Source organism: Macaca fascicularis, chromosome 2 (genome assembly GCF_037993035.2).
Source record: "Macaca fascicularis isolate 582-1 chromosome 2, T2T-MFA8v1.1".
Taxonomy (NCBI): Eukaryota; Metazoa; Chordata; class Mammalia; order Primates; family Cercopithecidae; genus Macaca; species Macaca fascicularis.
Window position 1 is genome coordinate 54,505,303 of NC_088376.1, and position 8,785 is coordinate 54,514,087.

Sequence of the window (8,785 nt, forward strand, 5' to 3'; positions counted from 1 at the left end):
TTTTTTTTTCTTTTTTCTTTTTCTTTTTTTGCTGGTACGATAGTCCTTCTGCCTGGAGTCACGCAAAGACAAATCATGAAATAAAAGAAAATCTTTATTTCAGGGAGTTTCAGTGGTATGTATGTGTACTACAGCAAAGGCTGGTTGTAGCAAAGTTTCATTTCAAACTGCATTGATGTATAATTTAGACATATGGGAATGCTTAACTTCTGCTAAAATGTAGATTTAATCAAACATCATGCCAATTTTTACATTAGTTGTAGATCCTGTTAGGTTTTCACAACCAAAAAAATGAGAATAAGCTTACTGCTACCTACTAAGGTAATGAACTGTGAAATCAATTTCACAGTACTGCCTTGAAAATAAGCCCCTTGGTTGGTAAGAGAAATTACAACTTCTAACTCCATCTAAATGTATTATTTAACTGGTATTCTTCTGTCGTCATCTACTGTTGGCTTGATTGTCACTTCTCTTCTTATTTGACCCCAACCAATTAAATGTCAGTATTTTCCAATTGTTTGGATAAGGGAAATTTTTTCTCCTACTTCTGTGCACATTAGATTGGTCAAAATAATTTTATCCAAATCAGCCTTGACAGCATTACATCTTCCTCCTGTTGACAGGGATCCTATGTTCACCATGAGCACTTCATTCTTAGACAGCTTTTGTACCTTTGCTGCTGTCTTGTCTTCTTCAGTACGTACACCTAGAAGCTGACTAAGTAGGAAACAGGAAATTTCGAATTCTGTGAATGTCTCATGTAAGGTTCTGAATGCACCAAGTGCTTACCCCACCATTCTGTCAGCCCGGCACAAAGTGGGGTCAATTTTTGTTCCAACTCCACTAAGACTGCCTGGAGCAGAATATTGTAGATCATTATGCTCGCCAAAAAGTGATACAATTTTGGAAAAGATTGGTTTACACGTGAGTTTTCCTTCACTGTCTTTGGAGACAATACCAGGTCTGACTTCTATCTCCTGGCCCACCTTTAACACTCCTTTTAGGAGACTAATGAGAGGTGAAGCCAGCTGGACTTTCTGGGTTCGGTGGGGACTTGGAGAACTTTTCTGTCTAGTTAAAGGATTGTAAATGCACCAATCAGCACTCTGTGTCTACCTACAGGATTGTAAATGCACCAATCAGTGCTCTGTGTCTAGCTACAGTATTGTAAATGCACTAATCAGCCTTCTGCAAAAATGGACCAATCAGCACTCTGTAAAATGGACCAATCAGCACTCTGTAAAATGGACCAATCAGCAGGACACGGGCAGGACCAAATAAAGGAGTAAAAGCTGGCAGCAGGAGCCAGCAGCAGCAACTCCATTGGGTCCCCTTCCACGCTGTGGAAGCTTTGTTCTTTCACTCTTCATAATAGATTTTACTGCTGCTCACTCTTTGGGTTCACACTACTTCTATGAGCTGTAAAACTCACCATGAGGCTCTACAGCTTCATTCCTGAAGTCAGCCAGACCAGGAACCCACCGGAAGGAATGAACTCCAGATGCACCACCTTTCTTAAAGTCAGCTAGACCAACAACCCACCAGAAGGAATAAACTCCCGACACACTACCACCAGCAGCTTCACCTCCCTTAAGGTCATCAACTTCACAGCCAGGTTTTTTGACATCAAAAAATCTAATAACAATAAGTTGGGGTTCTGAAGTAAAGTCTTTTGAGGGTACTGGAATTTTCTTTACTATGTACTCACAATGTCAATACTGTATTTCGACTGAACTAAAATTGGAATAATGGGAACTCCCTCTGCTACTGTACCTTGTACAAATACAAAGATCTGCTCACATTGTTCTTTAGCCTTTCTTTAACCAAATCAATTTTATTTTGTAGAATCAAATTACGCTTCAGCTTCATGATCTCTATAGCAGCCAGGTGTTCAGATGTCTGATGCTGAGGAAAAGATTCAGCTATAAAGAGAAGAGCTGCATCCATCACTGCTGCACCATCCAGCACAGTAGCCATCAAAATATCGTGGCCAGGACAGTCCACAAAGGAAACATGTCTGACTAATTTGAAGTTCCTTTTGGTCCTTGGAATGTCTGTAGGAAACTCATCAGATGTAGTCCTACCACAAGATCTATAACATTCTGGCCTAGGGCAACTTGGGTCATCAAGTTTATAAATGTTAGCATTAGCATATCCAAGCTTGATTGTAATATTTATTTCTAGTTCATTTTTGAACCTGACGGTCTCAACTCCAGAAATAGCTTTGACAAGGGTGGATTTCTCATGAGCTACATGACAAATTGTACCTATATTAACTGTGACTTGTCTGCTGATAACTTCGTGTGAAAGTGGCATCAACCTGGTAACACTCAAGGTAGCGAGAATCTGGCAGGAAAAATGCGGCCGGCCCAGAGTCACTCCAGCTTCGCGGTAGGCCATCTTGCCAGAAAAGGAAGGAAGCCGCCCTGGCTTCGGGCTGATTGTGTCTGCAGGACTCCTAGTGGGTGCAGGGAAGTGGAGACAGGAAGGCGAATTAGGTGCTCAGTCCTGTAAAGGATGGCCAGTGCTGCAGTGGCCTCACTGCTTGGACTTCTCTCCACTTGAATATGCACAGTGACTGTTGGTAGGTTTACTAGAAAACATGATACAAAGTTGCTGGATCTATTGGTTGCACTCCTGGTAGATACTCGTGCAGGCAATACTGAGGGTAGCCACCAACCCCACCACGTGAGGTGAGTCTAAAATGATTTTTGTTTTCAAGAAGAGAGACTGAAAAATAAATACACATCTGAAATTCTGCATGTAAGATGCTACAAAAGAAGCAAGTGTGGGCATTCAGGGATTTTTATTTTTTTATTTTTATTTTTTTTAGAAGGAGTCTCCCTCTGTTGCCAGGCTGGAGTGCAGTGGCAAGATCTCAGCTCACTGCAAAACTCCGCCTCCCAGGTTCAAGCTATTCTCCTGCCTCAGCCTCCCGAATAGCTGGGACTACAGGCGCCCGCCACCACGTCCGAAATTTTTTGTATTTTTAGTAGAGATGGAGTTTCATCATGTTGGCCAGGATGGTCTCGATCTCTTGACCTCATGATCCACCCACATCTGTTGGGATTTTTAACCCAGACTAGAAGTAATTTTTGTATTTTTAGTAGAGACGGGGATTTCATCATGTTGGCCAGGATGATCTCAATCTCTTGACCTCATGATCCACCCGACTCTGTTGGGATTTTTAACCCAGACTAGAGCCGGAAAGATTAGGAAGATATTCTTGACCTCTTAGACATATCTCTCAAAGAATAACTGTCAAAAACATAGCATGGTGAAACTGAGATGAACCCATGGAAGATAAACATACATGTATTTTGCATTTCTGAGATTTTTCTATTGCCCTATCTCTAAATATTAATCAAATTCTTTAATTGTTTCTGTCCTCCATGACACAGGTTATCTATTTACAATGCTGTTTTAGAAAATATTATTTGCATATGACAGTTGAACAATTTTCTCCAAGTTGGTTAAGTCTTGTATTTTAGAATAAGTGACATCTTGACAGTTGAGGGGAAGATTAAGAAGTAGTCAGACCAAGGGGAGCTGAGGTTAATCTTGTCTTTTTTTAGGCATACCATATTTATTACAAAAGCTGCAGGAAAACTAAAGATGATTTCCAGATTTATCCTGAATTTTTTTTTTCTTTATTTTTTGATTTCCAGTTTCAAGGGCTTCATTGGTCTTCTGTCTGATGTTTGGGATTGGTGCCTGTACCTCAGGTGCTTTATATTTCTGAAGCATATTATCCTTAAAATCTCATATTATCTTCAAAATTAGAATTTCAAAGAGCTAGAGAGCTATAGGATGGAACATACCAAATGTATTGATATAATTTTGATTTATTTTGCTAAGCAACTTAACACTCATAGCACCTTTCTCTAAAACTACCCAATCCTAGTTGGGTGCAGTCGCTCACACCTGTAATCCCAGCACTTTGGGAGGCCAAAGTGGGTGGATCATGAGGTCAGGAGATTGAGACCATCCTGGCGAACACAGTGAAACCCTGTCTCTACTAAAAATACCAAAAAAAAAAAAAAAAAAAAATTGGCCACACATGTTGGTAGGTGCCTGTAGTCCCAGCTACTTGGGAGGCTGAGGCAGGAGAATGGCATGAACCCAGGAGGCGGAGCTTGCAGTTAGCAGAGATCGCACCACTGTACTCCAGCCTGGGTGACAGAGCGAGACTCTGTCTCAAAAAAAAAAAAAAAAAAAAAAAAAACTACCCAATCCTTGATGGCTTTGTCATTACCTCTAAAGTATCATTTCAAGATACAAATGAAGATCAATTCTTTTTCTAGTTATGGAGGCTTAGAGTCAAATGTCATTCTTAGAAGGAGACAAAGAAAAGGAAAGAAGAGAGGAAAGGAACCTCACTAGAATGCAGACCACTGCACCTTAACATTCCTACCTGGAGCCAAACTTTGCTTGGATTTAGTCTTGTGAAGCCATGGAAATGGTAAGAAATAGAATCAAGTACTGAAAAACCGCTCATGAGAAAGGGGTAGTCAGGAACTCCATTTCATAAAATAATACTGGTAAAGCCATTTTTATTTAAGTGAATTTTGAAGAATTAACTTATTAGAAGTGTACTGTATTGATTTTCCTTTCACTTTTTTCAAGTAGAGTATTAACTGTCCGGTAAAACAATAATAATGTAACAGAGAAAAGTGTTGTTTTTTTTTTTTTTTTTTTTTTTTTTTTTTTTTGCGGGAAGTCAAGGATCCTGAATGGAGGGACTGACTGAAGCCATGGCAGAAGAACATAAATTGTGAAGATTTCATGGACATTTATTAGTTCCCCAAATTAATACTTTTATAATTTCTTATGCCTGTCTTTACTGCGATCTCTGAACATAAATTGTGAAGATTTCATGGACATTTATCACTTCCCTAATCAATACTCTTGTGATTTCCTATGACTGTCTTTACTTTAATCTCTTAATCCCATCATTTTTGTAAGCTGAGGACCCTGTGATGATTGTGTTAACTGCACAAATTGTTCATAAAGCATGTTTGTTTAAACAATATGAAATCTGAGCACCTTGAAGAAAGAACAGGATAACAGCGATGTTCAGGGAATAAGGGAGATAATCATTAGGTCTGACTGCCTGATGGCCAGGTGGAACAGAGCCATATTTCTCTTACAAAAGTGAATAGGAGACATATCGCTGAATTCTTTTTCTCAACAAGGAACAGCCCTGAGAAAGAGAATGCATTCCCAGGGGTAGGTCTCTAAAATGGCCACTCTTGGAATGTCTGTCTTATACGGTTGCAGATAAGAGATGAAATAAGCCTCGGTCTCCTGTAGTGCTCCCAAGCCTCTTAGGACGAGGAAATTCCTGCCTAGTAAATTTTAGTCAGACCAGTTGTCTGCTCTCAAACCCTGTCTCCTGATAAGGTGTTATCAATGACAATGCGTGCCTGAAACTTCATTAGCAATTTTAATTTCACCCCGGTCCTGTGATCTCACTCTGCCCCCATTTCCCTTGTGATATTTTATTACCTTGTGAAGCATGTGATCTCTGTGACCCACACCTTATTTGTACACTCCCTCCCGTTTGAAAATCACTAATAAAAACTTGCGGGTTTTGTGACTTGAGGGGCATCACAGAACCTGCCAACATGTGCTGTCTCTCCCGGACACCCAGCTTTAAAATTTCTCTCTTTTGTACTCTTTCCCTTTATTTCTCAGACCGGCCGACACTTAGGGAAAACAGAAAAGAACCTATGTTGAATTATTGGGGGCTGGTTTCCCCCAGTAATATCTATGTGGAATTTAAATGGAATCATAAAATCTGTGCAGAATTTAAATTATAACAATAATTTATATAAATAAATTATAACATAATAAGATGATTTATAACATACATTATAATTATATAAATTATGTTTTAAATTGATATATATAAATTATATGTGTATGTGCGTGCACACGTGTGCGCATGCACAAAATACTCGATTCTGGTATTGAGTAATTTTTTTGGTTTCTTTTTATGTATTAGTCTGCTGTGACTGCCATACTAAAATATCACGGGCTGAGTGACTTAAACAACAGAAATTTATTTTCTCACAGTTCTAAAGGCTAAAAACCCAAGATCAAAGTGCTGGCAAATTTGGTTCTGGGTGAAGGGTCTCCTCTTGGCTTGGTTAGTCAACTGTTAGTCAACTGATGATTTTGGAAAAGCCATTCTTGACTCTTCTTGGAGCTTGGCTTCTAAGCTCTGGAAAGCTGTAGGCAGTCTCTGATTTGAGTGTCAAATGCCTCTTGCAGTTTCCTTAGATTTTCTCCTTGGCAGATCATTTTGTTCCAAGGCTATTATTTATAGACAAACTAAAATTACAGCAGGGGCTCTAATTACAGCAGGGCTCAATTCTTCATTCTCCCCATAATAAGATCAAAGAAGACAGAAGGCAGCAGAGTGGAAAGATCAACTACTCCTTTTATTGACTTTGTGCGTGTAGAGAGGTGGCTAAGAAATGAATGACCCAGGGTGAAAAGACAGGTTTGAGGAGCTTTCTGGGCTTTGTAGGGGGTGCTCTTCAGAGAATTATGAAATGGAAGGAGTCCATGTAAGACTAAGACTGTTTCATCTTAACGCAGGCCTGTTTGAGGGCACTAGCAGGTGGTGACCAAAGTCTTGTTTCCTCAATTGGGCAAAATCATGAGGTTCATAGCCAGAGCTGCCTCAGATATTTGTTTCAGCTGTAAGAGCCTCACCAGGACAGGGATCTTCTCCTACATGCTTGTTCATGGAATCTCCAAAAAAAAATTCTTCCCTCATCTCTGAACCTCCTTTTTTTTTTTTTAACACCCTCCTCCTGACCATGGGCATGATCTCAACTTACATTTTCTTCTTAACATTTTAGGAGTGAGTGTATGAGTTGCATATGTAACGTGTGTGTGTGTGTGTGTGTGTGTGTGTGCGCGCATATTTTATATATATACATATATATATAAATGCAAAAAACATTTTATTTCATAATTTTCATATGTAATAATTTGTTCTCATAGAGTACTTTTGCAGCATTCATGTTAGAGAACGAGTTAATATAGAGTCTTTCTATAAAGAAAAATAGGACATCCGGGTGAGTAAGGATAGCTTCTCAAAATCCTCTCTGTTAATTAAGGAACAGTAAACAGGAAATAACATGGATTTACCCTATTTTATTCAACCACAAATAATCAACAGACCTATTTGGCAAATATTTATCTACTACATACCATGTGCCTACTATTATGTCCTTTTGGTCTTCACCCCACAAATACCCAACTGTCTTTGATTGTAAGAACATTTTGACTTACAAAATTAAAGGAATGTCTTCTGCTTAAAATCAAACCTTGGACTCCTCTAAGGAAAACTATGCACACTCAGATACCAAATACTTCTCATTACCCAGTAATGTGTGATGGATAAACCGTTAGAGTTCATTTTGGGTAAACATTTGCACTCTGATTTCAAGCTTAGTTCATTTTGTTTGGTCTAGAAATTAGTCAGGGTACTTTAGTGTGTAGACCATGATATGGTGTGCTGAGACCTCTGTTCCAAGATGAAAAAGGCAGAAATTTAGGAATACAAATAAGCAATAAAAATTACAATCAAGATTTTTGAATTTGAAAAGTATATGTTTTAATTTCATTTTTAGACAAAGTTAGGATCATTTGAAATCCCTTACCAATTTTTTTGTGTTTTGATTCATATTTTTGTTTCTTTATTCATTGAAAAATTATTTACTACCCCTTCTATATTACTATATGTCAATTTCTATGCTAAGCTTTGGGAACGTATAAGTCGAATGAAATACGGTTCTTACCCTTAAGCCTATTAAGAAAGAAGATACGTAAACAAGTTAATGACAATTGCTTGTTGTGTAATACAATAGCATTACTATGATAAAGTATTTTGATATTAGAGGAAAGGAACTGTTTTGCTCTATTTGGTAGGGAGGGGTGAGTGAAGACATTGGAGGAAGTGACAGTTGAGCTGGGTATGGAAAGATATTAATAAATAGGTAACTGTTTGACAGATAGGGATAGCGGGAAGCAGCACCATGGTGTGGGGTGTGAAGGTTTTCAAGACTTGTGCAAAAGACTAAAAGGCATGAAACACGGTTATGTGTTAAGGTAAATATTCATTCATTCTTTTATTTTTTTACTTGAAAAATATTTATCAAATGTCTGCTTTTGCTAAACATTGTGTTAAGGGATATAAAGATAATATATTAAGAAGACTCATGTCCTGGAGGGGGAAGGCAGTAGGAGATATACATGGAAAAGTAAAAAGGACCATTCTAAGAAATCTGGATTCTTATCCTGATAGGGATAAAAAGTCATTGATGAGACTGATTAGGTGATATAGGACAGAACTGGATTCTTAGAAGATTGTAGTGGAAACAGTTTGGATGATAGTTTACATGAAATGGGGAGAAGTAAAAGACATAGAGCTCATTTGGGGAACATTTCAAGTCAAGTGAGAGAGAATTATGACCAAGGGACAGCTGAAATGAAGGTAAGTTGTTTGGCACACAGTTAGAGGTAGAATCAACAGGATTTTGGAACGGGAAAGGAAAGAATTTTGGACTTACAGTATAATAGATAAGGCATTAAAAATCAAGACAGGCCTGGCGTGGTAGCTCACACCTGTAATCCCAGCACTTTCGGAGGCCGAGATGGTCAGATTACTTCATCACTTGAGGTCAGGAGTTTGAGACCATCCTGGTCAAGATGGTGAAACTGCTTCTGTACTAAAAATACAAAAGTTAGCCAGCCATGGTGGTTGGCA

The 8,785-nt window shown here is 38.6% G+C and overlaps 1 pseudogene; it reads right to left on the reverse strand.

Annotated features, from left to right (window-relative positions):
- Nucleotides 1-416: 416 nt before the first annotated feature.
- On the reverse strand, nucleotides 417-2,400 carry LOC102122234 (eukaryotic translation initiation factor 2 subunit 3, X-linked pseudogene; annotated as a pseudogene).
- Nucleotides 2,401-8,785: the final 6,385 nt, after the last annotated feature.